Source organism: Bombyx mori, chromosome 15 (assembly GCF_030269925.1).
Source record: "Bombyx mori chromosome 15, ASM3026992v2".
Lineage (NCBI taxonomy): Eukaryota > Metazoa > Arthropoda > Insecta > Lepidoptera > Bombycidae > Bombyx > Bombyx mori.
In genome coordinates this window covers 17,443,929-17,462,936 of record NC_085121.1, presented here as the reverse complement: position 1 = coordinate 17,462,936, position 19,008 = coordinate 17,443,929, and the positions used below count along the sequence as shown (strand labels likewise).

Below are 19,008 nucleotides of genomic sequence, written 5' to 3'. Positions count from 1 at the left end.
AAGATGAAGAACAACAACAACACATAAGAACATTGTATATTCCTGTAAAGATCATGGAAGAAAACGCCGCTATGAAACATGCAACTGGTATTCGATATAGAAGAGTAAATATTTCGACAAATCGAAGTTTCTGGTATATAAATGTTAATCTCGAACCTTATTATGACATCTTCAAGGTGTCATAATACGAACAGGCTGTACAGAATAGTGCAATGAAGTGGCAGACGCGGAGACAGTATTATTATATTGGCTATCAACTAGAAGATTGCTAGATATTTAGGTACTGGTGCTAGGACCTCTTGTGAATCCGCACGGGTAGGTGGAGAGGGTGGTGGTCACCCTGACTATTTCTGCTGTGAAGCGGTATTGCGTTTCGGTTTGGAGGGTGGGGCAGCCGTTGTAACTATACTGGAAACCCTAGAACTTATATCTTAAGGTGGATGGCGCATTTACGTTATAGATGTCTATGGGCTCCAATAACTATTTAAGATCAGGTGGGTTACGAGCTCTTACACCCATCTAAGCCACAAAAAAAAAACACAGAAGATGAAATCTAAAAAAAATATATATTGTGATACTTCTCATAGGCAAATCAGTATCAGCCCATAGCACTCCACTGTTGGACATAGGCATCCTCGGCTTCTCTCATCCAGCTCCTGTCAGCCACCCTGCTCAGATCATCACTCCATCGAGCCTGAGGGCGTCCTTTATTGCGTTTGCCAATTCGCAGTCTTCACTCAAGAACTCGTTTACCCCAACGACTATGGGTTGTTCGGCTAATATTTTAGATATTTTATTAGAAAGACTATAATTAGGGAAGTTTTGAATCTATATATCTATATATATATATATAAATGAATTGCTGTTCGTTAGTCACGCTAAAACTCGAGAACGCCTGGACTAATTTGACTATTTTTGGTCTTGCATTATTTGTGTTAGTCCAGAGAAGGTTTAAAAGGTAGAAAAATATGAAAATGCTCGGAATTAAATAAAAATAACAATTTTGTTTTTCCTTTGATGTGCCCCCCTTTTGTTTGTTTTAAACTTATTTTATACAAAAGTTTAGGTCTTTTATTTATCGATTGAGGCACTACGAACTCTACTCTGCCGGGTCAGCTTGTATGAAATATTATTATGAGATATCACAAATAATCTCAACACAATGCGAGAACAAAGGCTACATTATGCGGGTTCACTATCTAAAAATAATTTATTTGGTAAATAATTACTCTTCAGTTGCACAACACGCAAATTTTAAATCAACTGTGTGATATTTAAATATGCTTTACGTTTTATTCAAACAAATTTTGACTGGAAGCGAAGGTTGAGTGGAAGAAATCATTTTCGACGTTAAGTCCGCCGTTTGTACTTAAGTGAGTGAATATGAGTTTATTTTTTTCATTGAATTTCTCTATACATTGTCATTATTTTAGTGTACATACATGCAATAAGTTTTGTATTGTCAAATTTTAATGTTCGTATGAACCTGTGGCGACTCACTTACTCGCCACTACTTGGGCAACCGCCTTACAATTCAACAAAATCGCTGTCGCCTATGAATTCAGGCAATCATCTATTATTGTTGTTCAACACTTCGGAATCTAAAGAAACTGCGGGCAGTACACATCGATATTTGTTGTGCTACCCATCGTTCGTGTCAGTGCTTTACTACTCCCATATGTTATTTCTTTATCCTACCACTCCTGTCATAGTTTGTTTGTGAATATTGCTATCTTCAATAAACTATTCAAAGCAGTACATATTCATACTCACTGTGTAAGCCATCCTTCGTGTCAGCGCCTACCTAATACAGTTAGAAGCAGAACTACAACAACTGCATCTACAAACCCATTCGAAGAAATACTAAGAAAAACACTGAGTGAAAATCGAAATGCTTACATTATCATACCTTTACTATATTAATCAATCTCAAAAAATTAAAACATAGCGAATTTCGAGTTACCTATAATAATATTTTCATCAAGTTCCACGAAATTACATTTTTACAAGGATTTTTTTTTTCTATCTAAGCTGATGATCTAAAGAGACCATATCAGTGTAACCTTAACTACTAGGTGAGCTCACGGGGCTCAAGCCTGACGATGTTGGCACTAATCCTAGCAAGAGCCGTGCTTCGCAGGATCTACCACCGGATCGGAAACGCGACCCACTGAGAAGATCTGACGAGAAACTCAGTGGGCTGTGTCTGTGGGTTAATTTATTCGTTGAGCCCTTCGTCGCAAGCGACGGGTTTGACGAGAACGATGACCGGTGCTTGGGGAACCTAAAAGCATCGTTAGTGGATCAGGAGGATCCGTAATGACGTGTTTAGGGCGACGTCGACTGTTAACCATTTGGTCCGCAGGATCGGCTATGTAGTTTCCAGCGGCCGCGATGAGAGGATTCTCATGTCATGCCGCCTTATCGAAGTGCAACAAGGAATACTGATGAGTTGATGTTTTGTTTTGTTTTTTTAACTCTTACAATACATTTGATGACGTTTAAGGCTTCAGATACCGCAACGTGAATATTGAAGTGATTGTGTCACACGTTAAAATTAGTCTTACAATACGCCTTGCCTAGAGATCAGCATTATAACACGTCCACATAACTAAGCAATAAAAAATAAATAAAAAATAAGAAGTAGACAAAGAAATAAGAAAAGTAATCACGACGAGAATCGGTATTATCATAACGGATCTTAGAAAGTATTACTTGTGGTGACTTGAGGATAATGGAGTCGCCATAACCTCCGGAAACAGAGTTTTTTGGTCAGAATCAACATGTCTAATGTTTTCGCTTGGGATATATTTTGTGTAAATGATTTAAAACACATGATTAAAGCTACTTTTACAATTTAATCTGACGTTTCTTGTTGTCATTAGGTATATTACTTTAGATGTTTCGAATATTAGGTAACACTTTAGACCTCCGTGACCACGAAACTCTAAGGTATTCGAAACTTGGCCAAGTCGAAGAGGAATCGGGAAGTACCTGCGCCGGATAGGGGCTGAGCCGACGACGAGGTGTCACCATTGTGGACACGACCTGGACACGGCGGAGCATACGCTCGCTGTCTGCCCCGCTTGGGAGGTGCAGCGCCGTGTCCTGGTCGCAAAGATAGGACCTGACTTGTCGCTGCCTGGCGTCGTGGCGTCGATGCTTGGCGGCGATGAGTCCTGGAAGGCTATGCTCGACTTCTGCGAGTGCACCATCTCGCAGAAGGAGGCGGCGGGGCGAGTGAGGCAAAGCTCTCCTCACTACGCAGAAACCCGCTGCCGCCGAGCAGAGGGTCGGGACCGGGGTCGTATCCGTGACCTGGCCCCCTAAGAGCTAGGGGTCCCACCCGTTTTGTGCGGGGAGAGACCCAGACGTGGGGTGGCGTGCTTTGCACGCTCACCCGCAGTAGGAAGCCGGGTGATGGTAGACCGCGTTCCCCCGACCGCTCTGGGGGAAGGTCTAACGCGGCGCCATCAAAGCGGGCTCTCGGCCCGCTGAACGAGGGAACCGGTGGTCGTGTCGCTGGCGGCCGCCGGTCCGGCGTCCGTGGGACGGTAGAATGGATGTAATGTGCTCTGCGTCAACCCTGTCCCGCCGTTTCAATAGCCCCGACTGGGCTCCGGCCCGGTCCGAGGTCGGGCGCCGGTTGTGAGCGGCAGGAGTTTTTAGTGAGGTTCAACTCCCACATACCCCACCTGCCGCGCGGGTGGGGATCCGGCGAGTTTCTCCTGTGGAAAAAAAAAAAAAGTCGAAGAGGAAACGTCGATGTAGTACTAATTATACCTATAAATTCTAAAGTAAGTAAAGTGAGTAAGCATAAAAAAAGGATGTGTGGTGTCGTGGGACACCGGATAAAAACGAAGTTCCTTATTATAAAAATATTATTTTTATTATGATTTTTATTGATAAAAATTAAAAAAAGTACTTTATCAATTTTATTTTATTAAAAATGATTTATAAAAAATATAACATAATAAAAATATGTTATTTTTTGTACGTTATTACAAAGTTAAGTCGTACACTGTGTACATTATTAATAAAAAATTTACGTTACGGACGTTTTTTTGCGGGTACCCCTCCGCATCGTCCCATAAGGAACTTCGTTCCAAATATAAAATCACGAGACTTACTCCAAAACTTACCAGAAGCCGTAAGCACGTATCGTCCAGAGAAATCACTACATTACGGGCTTAGACACCAATTCTCCAGAGTAATAAACTCTTCATTACCAATAGTCCGATCTTGTGAGGCTGCACAAGTCTGTAATGCCGTCGTCGTATTAATAAATGAATGAAATGTAATGAAATGCGTTTATTTCAGGCAACTTAAGCCCATAAAACTTCACATACAATTACGTAATACTTAAATCAAAATACAAAGAGGGTAGACGCTGCAGTGCCACAATTAAATCAACTGTATATTCAAATAGTGATTAAAAATAAAAAAGTGTGTAAAAGAATTAAAGAAACGAATAAAAGTGACAAATAAAATAAAAATTAAAATTACAATTAAACAGAATTATTAAAAATAAAATGAAATTAAATCAAATGAAACCGAATCAAAGTTATTTAAATTAAAATTGTCAACTACTAATATAAAATAAAAATTGAATAAAGGAACTAATACAATAAATAATGAAATAATGTTAAAACTGAGTAACCGCCACCATACCAGTCACTGTGTTGGATTAACGAGTATAATGATTAACGAGAGTTAATGATTACAATAGTCGACATAAAAAGGATGATATAATATATAATTCCAAGGAGGAGGAGGCCTATGCCAAAAGGCACACCGAACTTAGAGACCTCTTGTAACCCTATGCTTAGGAATAAAAAGGCTCTTATTATTGGAACGAAGTTCCTTATGGAACGATGCGGGTGGGTACCCTAAACCGGGAAAAAACGTCCGTAACGTAAGATTTTTATTATTATTATTATTATATCGTTCCAGTCCAGTCTAAATGTCAATGGCGATATCTGAAACTATTCTGTAGCTACAAAACTCTATACAAACTGAATGAAAATTGAAACATATTGAAATGAATTGATCTGAAAACAAATTGTTATCCAATATTCGTCAATATAAAAAAAATCGTAGAAGATCCTTCTTCTGGCTCATATAGAGCGTAGTTTTAACCCTTTGACTGGTGTAACGGTACCGGTGACCTACGCGGCGCACTGAAGTAATTATGTCGATTTCTGTTAGTAAGCTTCTGGATCGCCTAACTTTGTCTTCTTTTGTTCTCAATGTATGTTCTAGTCCTTAAGGTCACTGATAAATAATTACCTTCCTAAATGATAACACCTAATGATCTCTCAACACTTGCCCGCAGAGTCTGTTCACGACTTAACCTAATCTAATCTATCTTAAGCAGGAGGGAGCCTGGAGATCAGTAATAAAGGTCTTGGAATCTAGTACAGACTTCAGTTCTTTCAAAGGTTTACTAAATAAATTATAAGGTTAATTTCTATTTGTATTTGTACTATGCCTTTAAGAGAGAAATAAATAAATTATTATTATTATTTGTATTATTATTTATTCTCAGTATCTTCGTATTCGCCTTTCCCAGAGTCTACTAGATATTCCAGTGCCTTAGTTAGAAGATCGATGAGAAAAACTGAAAGAGTGTTAAGCTTCCACTCTCGTCACAATCCAACCTGTCTTCATTAATTCGATAATCACTCTGTAATTCAATATATAATTGCCGAATCTAATTTCGATCGCGAAACGTACAAACATAACGAAAGCTCTCTCGGCCCCTTTACTCTGAAAAAATAGAACAAAAAGGAATTATGCTCCCAAAAGCGTTCGTGCTTAATCTAGAATTAATTAAAAAACGTTTATGCTTACTGCGAACCCAATTAAGATGGCTGCGTGGCCGCTGTAATTGCGGAAGTGTAGCACGGTATACCTTCTAAAGAATTGTTTAAAGAAATTAAGCTAAAAAACACCTAATTTTCTTGTACAGTAGTCAACGGCTTAACTATTCCCCTGGTATTGCTGACGTCTATCAGCCACGATGACAATTTACCATTAAGCGCGTCGTATGCTCCTCTATCTACAATGGCAAGACTTATATTATCGACTCGTTCTGAAATGAACGCCAAGCTATTAGTTTTTTTTTTTTTTTTTGTCAGCAGGAAATCACCGGACTTCCACCCTCCACTGGGGATGGAGGGTGGGGCATGTCGGAGTTGAACCGACTAAAACCTCCTGTCGCTCAACAACCAGCATCCAAACCTCGCATGAGACAGAACTCATGAAAAGGCAAAGGGGGGAAAGTGAAGCGTTTAGTGCGGAGCACATCTCTCCCATCACCCTCCCCCTCGGAACGCCGGACTGGCGGTCGTCGGCGTCACGACCACCAGTCCTCTCGGTCGGCAGGCTATCCGAAGCCCGCCTAGATGACGCCGGTTAGAATGGTCTACCCTCGGAATACCCCGCTGGGTCAGAACCAGCGTGGGTTGAGGATAGCCGGCCTTCCATCGCCCGGACGCTCTTGCATAAAACGCGTGCAGAGCAGCTTGCACGTCGTCTTCTTAGGTCCCCTTCGCCGGTCCCCAGGCCGACATGTGAGAGAGACCCGAAACACTTAGAGGGCCAGGGCTTGGGCGAAATCCGCCTCCCTGGCCCCCACTCGACGGCGGCGGGCCTGCGCGTCTCGCACGCGCCCCGCCGCCTCCTTCTGCGAGATGGTGCACTCGCAGAAGTCGAGCATCGCCTTCCACGACTCGTCGTCACCGAGCATCGATGCCACAACACCCGGCAACGACAAGTCGTTTCCTATTTTTGCGACAAAGACACGGCGCCACCCCTCCCATGCGGGGCAGGCGACGAGCGTGTGCTCCGCCGTGTCCAAGTCGCAACCACAATGGTGGCACTCTGCCGTCAGCTCGGCTCCGATCCGGTGCAGGAACTCACCGAAGCAACCATGCCCAGTGAGCACCTGCGTGAGCCGGAAAGTGAGGCGTCCTCTGTCACGATTCACCCAATTCACAAGAACCGGGCGAATCGCCTCGACGGTCCTACGACCAGCCGAAGGATCGGCCATCGCTATTAGCTAATAACCTTTTTACTTTGCTCTGGAACTGTTTGGAATACACAGTCTAAATACTGTCTTAAAACTAAAAAAAAGTGTTTTAGACGTATGTATCTAAATAAAAATATTACTAAACAAAAAAATTATCTTTTTTATGTCATCTTACCATATTTTATGCTACAGAACGAATTATTTTTTTAGCATGTTATATAGGAAAATGTGTTTCACATAACGAACTTGCTCCTGCAACGAATTAAGTTCGTTGTGTGAGGCACCACTGTACTGCCCTCCAATTTGAGGCACCGAATCGTTCATATTATGTTATGTTATTCTCAGGAGTAATTACGAAAATGAGTAAAACCTGCGAGTTGGATTCTCAGGACAATTATTTCATTAGTGAAATTAATGAACACGTGAAATAATGAGTGCAAGAGGTACAATTTATACAATGAGTATAAGACGAATACAAAATAATTCAGTACTTTTTTGCTATCAGTCTGTGAACTGATTATCTTTTTGCTTATTTAGCTATTGACTTGCTTGTTTTTAACAAAAATAATATTTAGGAAAATCTGCTTTCCCCTTAAAAGAAAATAAATAAATTTAAAATCATAAAATAAATTCTGCGACTGAATACAGGAATAAACACAATAAGATGTAATTAATTAGATAAAAAAATGTTTAACACTATTACAGTACATACAATTCAATTGCACGAAATCTTCTAAGCTTTAAGCTTTGGAGCCTGTACAAGCTTAAAGTGTCTCGACACCAGGAATCCCGCAAGGTTATAAATACTGTTTACATCGTTCAATTCGAATTTGACTAAGCGATCGATCAAAACAAAATCCCTTAAATTATAAGTGTTTAAGTTTCCCATCAATTATAGGGGAGCAAATTCCTGCGGTCGTACTGTAACGAAATGTTCGAATAAATTCCGGTCTGTAATTTGCACATACGCGACCAAAACCACAAGCGTGTATTTAGTGGCTGGCCCAATATATTGATTAGAGCGATTTAAAAAAAAAATCTCGTTGAAGTTGCAAGCAATTTAAAATTAACCGAAAAAAACTTAATGCGTTTTAATATAATCACACTGTACGGCTGATGGAAGACAGGGAGAACAGCTTATCATGTTGTCTACAAGCTCGTCTGCTTTCCTTCTTGATGTTGTACCTTTACGTCAAGCGATTCAAACTTAATCATGATTGGATTTTTTGGAAACATAATGTGTTTCTTTAATTGGCTCATGTTTGGGAAAACATCCTCTGTACCCTGTGTCTAGTTAAATGCTGTTGAAACATTATTGATTAAATAAATAAAAATAAATAAATAAAATAAAATGATGATCGAGCAATCTCTTTTAAATCATGTAACCTCTTAAATCCACAAGAGTAACTGGAACGCTCCCTCCTATCATTAAAGACACAACAATACTGATGCCTCCGTATTCCTGACAAATGAACTGAGTCAAGCATGTTTATTAGCGAATAGTAAGGTTTTATGTGGGCTCGTTCCCACTTATTTTACGAGCACGTGGGTCACGTAATTTAAAATCTTTAGAGCACACCGTGAGGTGTTAAAATGTCCTAAATCCGGGGTGCAAACATTTGAAAGGTTTATAAAAAAGACATTGTCATGATCTGCTTTTGCATACATATTATACGCAAATACACGACCCTTTCCATCTCTACGCAGCGCTTAGAGAAACGCATTTCATTCAAATCGCTGTGTTATTTACAATATACTAGCTTAATACTGAAACTGAAAAAATTTAAGCCATATTGAAACCAGAGAATTGTCTACTAATGACAACGTCAATGAAAATCAGCCTGACATAGGTTACGAACGTCGTATTAATTCAAAAGATTTTCAAATCCACATAAATTATGATATTAATCACTTATTATCTATATATTAATACGTGAAGCAAAAACTTTGTATCCCTTTTTACAAAAATTGCGCGGACGGAGGAGTATGAAATTTTCCACACTTATAGAGAATATAGAGAAGAAGTGCACAATGCTAATATTTTTTTAAAATAATGCATAAAAGATACATTAAATGAATAAAGAAAACATTACACACACTACATGCCATGTATTTGACGCACACACGCATGCATACTATTTATTTTCAAACTTTTGTTCTTGACGTCTGTTGTCAAATTGAGAATAGATTAAATATTGTTTGTCTTTGTTAATTTTTTTTTTAGTGTAGTCTTGGCGAAATTTGTGATTATAGAAGTATAAAATACAATCATAATAGTGTACAAACTTACAATTCCAATTAGTTATAGTCGAATTTCGACTACTGCGGGACCTCTAGTATAATTCAAGTTTACAGCGTGACTTATATATTTACCGTGTTGAATGTGTACAATAAACGACGATAAAAAGTTACTATTTGATATGTGCCTATATAATATTATTGACACGAGCAGAAAAGATATGGGAGCCTGTATGGTCTCTATAAAATGCCCAAAAAACCTCCCAGCGCAACTTTGATAGTGAAGCATTCATTCTTGAATAGGAGACAGCCCCATTAGAAACCTAGGGTGCAGAGGATTAATCACTCACTCATCCAAAAATATTATACCTTTAAACGAGCAATTCTTGTATATATTATAATGTGAATCTCGGAAACGGCTCCAACGATTTTCATAAAATTTAGTATACAGGGGATTTCGGGGGCGATAAATCGATCCAGCTACGATTTATTTTCAGAAAATGTTGTTTTATTCGAGTTTTCAATAATCAACTCTTCCCGACATCTATTGGCGAATAATAATACTATTTTTCTTAATTAAGGCCAACTAACCGCTTTAAAGACACAACAAGATGGCGTTATAAAAAAAAACCGAGCAAAGCTCGGTCATCATCTAGTAAACGTATGAAAGGCAAAGTAATGTCACCGGACCGGATTTTTTAGCAGTCCGGATAGACATACTGGACCAGGCTAAGGCCCACCCTGGGCTGAGAAAATATATGGAAACTCACAACATCATACAACCAGGTACTGTTTTTTTTTATTGCTTAAATGGGTGGATGAGCTCATAGTCTAACCTAGAGTCAAGATTATTATGCAACACAAACCCCATACACCTCATACTCCTCAAACCAGAAAATGGCGAACTACAATATTCAATATTGACCCAATCATCGACAGTATCGAAATCTGAAAACAGATAAAAAAACTTGTAATTTAATTCAGTACACAGTTCGAGGAGAAGTTACAAAAAGTTAGGCTTTGATTCTATAGAAATTACTCCATATAACCAAACGAATAGGATCGAAAGGAAATTTCGACGGCATATTCAATGAATCTAATTTGTCAAGTTCTGGAACTTTTATAAACCAGTAAGTAGTCTTTTGAAATGTCGTATTAAAGTTTGTAATGTTTATTTTATTGCATTGATGGGTTACCGAGCTTCCGACTTATTCGGTGCTAACTGGAGCTTATAGACATCATAACATGAACGTAGCCCTTGGTCTAATTGTTTTGAAGATTTGCATAGACGGAGCGGAGGCATCAACGAGTACAGCCATCAATTGCTCGGGATTGAAATAAAACGAGGTATTTTATGTCTTACCTTGGGTTTTAGGGGGTAGGCAAACAATTTCGCGATATTTCGACCCTTGGAGTGTTTTGTGTGAAAGCGAAGTATATGAATCAAAATTGTATGCAATTATGTTGTTATTTTGACTTCAATCAGGCTTTCTATGAAGCTGTGTGGGTTTGATACTTCAGTATTCTAAACTGAAAATAATCCATCCAGCCATCCGAAGCTACACTTGTAACCAACTATCTTTAGTTATTTTTAGCTAATCTCTAAATAAGGATGGTAGCACTGTTAGAGGTCTAAGTCTAGTCCAAGTTTGGTCTAATCTAAGTCTAAGAGGCTAAATCATCAATCATAACAGTATCCTATCCTTTATTACTTTTTCCCTTTCAAATTTTTCCTCGTCCTCGATGGTAATTTATCGGCTAGTTTTACTGGTTTAGAAAAAATTAAGTTCGCATCTGCCGGTACTACCATGTTAACAACTTCACGCTTAGGCTTAAGAAATAAAACAGTTGTTCCATATAACTATCAAGTTTTGTCTCAAAACACATAATGTCAACCCGTCATACCGCCGTGAACTTCACTAACCGCTTAGTACCAGGTAGAAAGGTGATTCGTCTCAATTTTAGTGTATAGCGGCTGTCCCACCGTTTTAGCCTAAACTCACGACTTCTTCGGAGTAGAAATAGCCAGAATCGCAGAACTTATACATATGAGTGTACATTATGCCTTTTCTTTCCTCGCCAAACCCGTCGCTTGCGACGAAGGGCTCGGCAAGTAAATTAAATCATAGACACAGCCACTGAGCTTCTCGTCGGATCTTCTCAGTGGGTCGCGTTTCCGATTAGGTGGTAGATTCTACAAAGCACTGCTCTTGCTAGAGCCAGTGTTAGGAACCCTCCAGTTTGAGCCCCGAGAGTTTACCTAAACGTTAGGGCAACGCTGAAATAGCCTCTCAGGGCTATCGCCATAGGCAGGAAAGAAATGCCTTTCTACCAGCAAAAAAACAAAGTAGATTTACCATACTGCTGATATGACGTGTTCTCCACATGAGTGGACATGAAAATGCTCCCATCCCGATTGCGAATTAAGCTTTATTATCAGGTGTGCTATAAACTATTCTAAAAAATTTGAGTACCTATCTAATAAAAAAAGTTCATAATAATCAAGCTTACAGAAAATAATTTATTCCGCACTTAATATGCACAGACCTAGAAACTTTACAACGAGTTGTTTAATAAAATAAGTTTAGCTCGACAATAGAATTTTACTAAAGTGCTTACTAGTTCGTTAAATTTGATTGTTGAACTTGTGAAAATTTCAACTAAATATTGAGTGAATTTTCGTTTTCTATATCATCTACTTGCGTAAATATGACTACTGATAGCTTATGTTTTAACCGCATTACGAAGACGGCCGAAATCAGAGTATATCAGAGATATAGAGTATATCAGAGAAAGTGTGAAAGTGACATGTGATGCGTAGAGAGAAGATGCATGTGACTAGGAGGTGTATGGAAATAGTAGTGCAAGGTAGAACTGGAAGAAGTCGACCGAAGAAGACATGGATGGAGTGTGTGAATGACGATATGAGAGAGAGAGAGAGGAGTGAGTGTTGGGATAACGGCCGATAGAAGAGTATGAAAGAGAAAAATTAGCTGTGCCGACCCCACCTAGTGGGATAAGGTGGAGAAAAAGAAGAGTTACAAAAGCCGATATAACTATTCATCCCAATTGGTTATGAGTTTCGTTATCTGCTATATCGTAATGATAGTCGACCAATTATAAAAATAACTCGTTCTTCTCCTTGTAACATGTTTCTGTCAACTATCATAGCAGCAATGTCCTAATATCTTACATCTAACTTACTTACTACAGGTAGAACATGGAAACTTCTAATATAAACAAATTCAAGCATTCCCTCAGGTGACTTACTGACCTACTCTAGTTTGCTAACAAACAGTCTGAGATGACGACGAATGTAAATTGCGATAAGCAAGTATACCGAGTTAACTATTAGAATTCTCTAGTGAGTAAACTTTACTTAGTATCAGCACAGGGACGACGAGCTTAACTTCACTAGCCTTCATTCCTTAACCCATAATTCATTAGTCTAAGGCAGTCTTTCCCAAAGTGGGCGATAACGCCCCCTTGTGGGCGCTGAAGGCTTAATGGGGGGGCGGTAATAGACCCAGAAAAAAATGGGGGCATTGTGTAGAGGCTTGGGAGACGGAGCTCTCACTATAGTGGTATTTAAGTAGGTAAGTTCGAAGTCGTCGTGGCCTAAAGGATAAGACGTCCGGTGCATTCGTTGTTGCGATGCACCGGTGTTCGAATCCCGCAGGCGGGTACCAATTTTTCTAATGAAATACGTACTTAACAAATGTTCACGATTGACTTCCACGGTGAAGGAATAACATCGTGTAATAAAAGTCAAACCCGCAAAATTACAATTTGCGTAATCACTGGTGGTAGGACCTCTTGTGAGTCCGCACGGGTAGGTACCACCCCCCCGCCTATTTCTGCCGTGAAGCAGTAATGCGTTTCGGTTTGAAGGGTGGGGTAGCCGTTGTAACTATACTGAGACCTTAGAACTTATATCTCAAGATGGGTGGCGCATTTACGTTGTAGATGTCTATGGGCTCCAGTAACCACTTAACACCAGGTGGGCTGTGAGCTCGTCCACCAATCTAAGCAAAAAAAAAAAAAAAAAAAGGTAGAAAAAATGGGGGCGCTAAAAAATAATTTATTCTCAAAGTGGGCAGTAGACAAAATAAGTTTGGGAGCCACTGGTCTAAGGCAAAGTAGAAGTTTCGATTGTTCTAGATGAGCAGAAAAGAGCATAGTACTGTGAAGGTTAACTCGATCAGATTTTTAAGAATGATACTGCTCGTTATTGAATGAACAGTTTCCAAACAGTCGTCTCTCGAACTGAGAGATTAACATAAAAAAGAGACGACTTGTCATAAAGTTGCAGAGAAAAGTTCATCATTCAAAATGAACCAGGCACAATCTATACTAATATATAAATCTACAGTGGTTTTTACGGATGTGCCGTTATAACTACTGAACCATGCATCCGATTGACTTGAAACTTGGTATCCATGTAGAAAATACATGTACTTAATGGAAAGGCTAATATTTATATGAGTGTTAGACTCCCTAATACTAATGACAATAAATAATAATGTTAATTTTAAATGCCCAGCGCAGCGGGTTGGGAACACTTAGTGACTACCTCTATGTTTTGTACTGAATGTTCATACGTACGTGTCCTGAAGATATTCAAGATGATTCCATCTTCTTCTGTTTTTAAAACCTCACCACTCCTACAGGCTTCATGGCCACCGTAGACCGGAAAGCCAACGATCCTAATAAAAATTTAACTTCAAACCATCATTAATAACTTATATTAAGATTTTAAAATATTAAAAGGGCCGATATTTAACGACCGATGATAAAAAAAAAGTTTTTACGTACTCTCCGTGTTAATCCCTGGAACCGCAGCCCGTAACTTTGGCATCAAGTATTTTAATTATCTTAATCTCCCTACAAAATTCTACGGAAGCTCTCCGCGGGCTTAGAAATTCGTATTTTAGGTCTAAGTCACGAGACTTGGCTGACGTCTAGTACTTTTAGTTAATGACAGCTTTTTTGTGTAAGTGAATTAAATTAATCTTGGTTTAATTAGCTAATTGTTATGCGTTTCGACGTGCCTAATGTTTCTCATGACAAAGTTAATTACAATTCGAATATTTGTTTGGATGCTTGAACAAAACCGCTTATATCTCATTAAAGGAGCTGCATTCCAAGATTTTCCTTTCCAACTCTTCTCGGCGTCAAATGTGTGATGACAAGTCACCCTTCTCAATAGCTAGTTGTAATTGTTTCGTAGTCAATATTCCTTATGTAGATATAATCATTAGGTCTTCGGAGTCGTAGTGTACCTATTCATATTCCATAAGCTTTTTATTTTTATTTTCATTGCTAAGATGAACGGACGAGCTCACTGCCCACCTAGTGTTAAGTAAACATCAACTACATTAATGCGCTCTAACCAACCTTGAGACATAAGTTCTAAATCTCAGTTCTACAACGGCTGCCACGCCCTTCAAACCAAAACGCATTACTGCTTCACGGCTGAAATAGGCAGGGTGGTGGTGCCTACTTGGGCTCCCGAGCTTACAAAAGGCTCAACGACCAGTAAATGCGTATGCGCACATTATTTTCACAGAGTTTCACCGGTGAAACGAATAAAAAGGTAAGCCAAAAATATCCATAGTACTATGAATTCCAGGTACGAAGTTAGATATTCTTATGAAGTTCATTTTTACCGCACATGAAATAAACAAGTGTGCTCTGGTTTTAGATTCGCTTCTAACTTAAGACCGTCAGTCATGAGGCAGATAAGTTTGTTCAGTTGAAGTCACTCAGTATGACATATTATTATGAAAAATTTACCAAGCTATTTATAGTCTGCCCAAGGTTGAGAGGTCCAAGAGTCTCAGATTAGAATAATTTACACCAAATTCATCTCCTTCGAATACATTGTTGCACTAGTCACAGAATGTATTGGAATTGGTATTCCAAACAAACGGAAACTTTTACAACTACCTAGTGTCTTCAAACATTGAAGTTTATCTGGGTTCCTACAAAAGGCTCCCACTAGGTGGAAAGTGAGATCACCTGCTTATGATTACAGAATTATGTAGTACTGGGTATCATCATCTTGCCTATATACACATATGTATGTCACGAACCAGTTTTGCGTTCTGATTTGAAGAGTAAGACGCTCATTTTTCAATAATATTATGACTGACCAAACGTGTTGTTCACACTTATGACATCCGTCTATACCTTATCACATGGCCCCTCAATCTATCCGATCAATATAATAAAAATATCCATTCAATATAACCCCCAAAAAATCTACACCAGATGAGCATTGATTTTAAGAAAGAAGTCTAAACTGTAGTGTTATTTGTACCTGAAATAAATACATCTAGCATCTTGCTAATGAGATTAAGTATTGTTATCATATCTTCTAACCGTTTGCCTTAATATGTAAAAATATTTTGTAAGCAACCCTTACACGATAGTCTTTCTTATAAATGTTTTATCCCTACATACAATATAATTTTGGCCGATTTCATTATTTACTTCTTTCTGTTCTTATCGACTCATCAGGAGCGCTATCGAGTTGCACACCAAGGAAAATCCTCCTTATCAACATTACAACGAACAGGGCTATTAGTGGGCTTCTTTTGTTTTATTTTTCGTGGTACTTGGTTACCGACAGTTATCTGGACTTTTTAGGTCGGAATAAAATGATGGTGGTAAAAGTCTTACTTGAAATTTCTAAATCGATCACTTGGTTTGAGATACGAATATGCGAAATGATGTTCTTCTGAAAGCCATGAGCCGACTTTAATCTCTATATATAAAAAGGAATTGCTGTTCGTTCGTCTCGCTAAAACTCGAGAACGGCAGGACCGATTTGGCTAATTTTGTCTTGAATTATTCGTGGAAGTCCAGGGAAGGTTTAAAAGGTGAAGAAATATAAAAAAGCTCGGAATTATACAAAAACAAACAATTTTGTTTTTCCTTTGATGTGTCCCCTTGATGTGTATTTTATTTATCGATTGAGGCACTACGAAGTCTGCCGGGATAGCTAGTAATGTATAATTATTGACATTTCAATCTGATTGCCAAATTTGCATAGGGGGTATAAAGCTGGAAAAAACAGTAGGAATATAGCTAGTTAATTGTTTTTTTTTTTTTTTTTTATAACACCTTAGAGGCAAACGAGCAAGACGGGTCACCTGATGGTAAGTGATTCACCGCCGCCCACGGTTACCAGCGTTTACGCCAGTGCGTTGCCTACCCTTCAGATAAGAATATGCTCTTTTCTTGAATAACACAATGTCGCAGTTGTTGTTCCATAGAATTCATAGACGTCATAATACCAGTGCCATCACCAAATTTGTAACATCTCAATGTAATTATAATTTGTTGTACTCTTCAAACCGAAACGCAACTGGATTCTTACTATGTGATAATTATTATGTGTGGACACTGTACAAATTACTAGCATTAAATAGACATGTTTTATTATCATTCTACTTTCATTGTCTGTTTTCTCCTGGCGGAGATCCATAGTCAGCGGTCTAATACTGTCCATTGGAGATGTTCTGAAACTCAGTTTTTAGTAGGTATCCCTCAACGTTGAATGATCAGTAATTGTGGTTGTAGAAATCCATACTTATATTTTTTTATGACACGCTCGTAAAACGTGCAAAGTATTGAGAGCTTTCAAAGTTTCATTAATTATATGAAAAAGAATTTATTTGCGTACTCCATCAGTTCATGATATTAACAGCATTATTTAATAGACTCATATCTCAAATGAAACAAAAAGATAAAACTAAGAACTTTTTTTATTTTTCTTTAGCGGAAAATTCTTGTAAAGTTCGAATGAAACTTAAACTTTACTTCTTTCGAGACATTTCAATCACTCACGGCTAATTAATTTGAGTTTATTTAAGTCTTTGTATCAAGCAAAATGGAAAGTTAGATAGATCGAGAGTTAAAGCTGTCTAGTATTCTCTGAGACTTTCCACAAGACATAAATATAATTATTTTTAACATAATATAAGAAACGGTATAGATGCGTCTGTTTTTTTATTGCTTAGATGGGTGGACGAGCTCACAGTCCACCTGGTGTTAACTGGTTACTGGAGCCCATAGACATCTACGACGCTACCCACCCTGAGATATAAGTTCTAAGTTCTCAGTATAGTTACAACGGCTGCCCCACCCTTCAAACCGGAATGCATTACTGCTTCACGGCAGAAATAGGCAAGGTGGTGGTACCTATCCGCGCGGACTCACAAGAGGTCCTACAACCAGCAAAGTGTTTGTATATTTTGTTCGAATTTTATACACATAAAAAATGTGTTCGTTAAATTTTTGACAACAGCATGCAGGATGATTCATTTTATTCTTATAAGCTTAGTTCGTTCGCGAACTTTAACATTAATTGTGTGATTAATTTGTAAAACAAAATAATAAAAAAAAACACTTCGTCAAAAGTTCATTCTCACGGAAACTTTTTCTCTTCTTCAAATGAAGTCTACTTTCTACTAAAAGTCAACTAAAACTTTTGTTTTTTGTATTAAATTAGCCAATGTTTTTTTTCTATTTCATAAATTAACACATCTTGTTAAAGTCCGCAAACTTACTAAGCTTATACGAGCTCTTAGCCCCTCCCCTTACTCCTACCCCTATCTATCTTAAGATATGATGTCTATGCTATCGGAAGCTTCAATTCTAAAATTGGCGGTTACTTTGTTGATACTTACCGCAGGTTTTAACTAAAGTTGTTTTTCAATTGTTGATCAAATAAATAAATAAGTTGTGCGCTTGAACTCAAATCTTTAACCATTAGACCGTATATATATGTAACCCTTGTCAGATCCAGAAATCTTTATATGCTTCAGACAGATGTATACACGAAAACGGTTTTACGCGGCAACATCAGAAAAACAAACCTTTAAATAAAAAAGGATTCTGTATATTAAATAAAATAAATGTGCAAAGATAAAACGGTCAAAATAAAATAAAAAAGTGTCATTTTCTCCTCTGTCAATCAATCTTCTTTTTTTTTTTGTGGCAATTGACATAGTAAACCTTTGGATAAAATCGGTTGTCTCCTTCAAAATATCAATAAGAAAACAAAAGAATGTACATACGGTACAAAATACAGAGGGAACCGAAGTCCCTCCGCAGACCCAACCCAGACCTTATTAGCCCAGCTCTACTAACTAGTTCTTTTATGAACTACGCGGTTGCCCGAAGATGCATGTATACCGGTAAGGATGTACCTAGTCTAGCCGTAAGTTATGTTAGAAATGAAAGCGCAAAGCTTGACTGTGCTAACATTGCTGATGTCCATAAGACTCGGTGACCGCTCAACACGTCTGCAAAGACAATGAATAAATGAATGAATGAAGAAAACCAAACCGAATTTATTTCGTTTCATCATCCTAACATTTATAATTTTGACGAAAATTAAACATTTAATTAAAAATCAAAGAAAAGTATAATCATTATAAAATTTTGCTTTTGTTCGTGTTTAATGAGTTTGCTTAACGTCTCTCTCCGTTCAAATTTTTATTGACAGAAATACAGAAAATTATTGTTTTTATATTGATTCGACCTTTCTTTGAGTTGTCGACGATTGTTAGGAAGGTTTTACGGCGAATTGGAATTGCTGGAATGTTCCAGTAGGAAAGTTTAATTAATTTTCGAATAATTTGCATTAAGAAGCAGCTGGGTGGCGAGAGGAATCAAGCGATTTATTCATATGTTCGTTGTAAATTTTATAGATTATTTTTTCATCA

General features: G+C 38.2%; 1 long non-coding RNA gene across 1 annotated transcript; it reads right to left on the bottom strand.

Moving 5' to 3' along the window:
• Positions 1-10,085: 10,085 nt before the first annotated feature.
• LOC134200254 (uncharacterized) lies at positions 10,086-18,226 on the bottom strand. The gene is made up of 3 exons (XR_009975084.1): positions 17,968-18,226; positions 13,877-13,977; positions 10,086-10,219 (listed from the first exon to the last, which is right to left on the bottom strand). It is a non-coding gene; the product is annotated as an uncharacterized LOC134200254 (long non-coding RNA).
• Between the last annotated feature and the right edge of the window lie 782 nt (positions 18,227-19,008).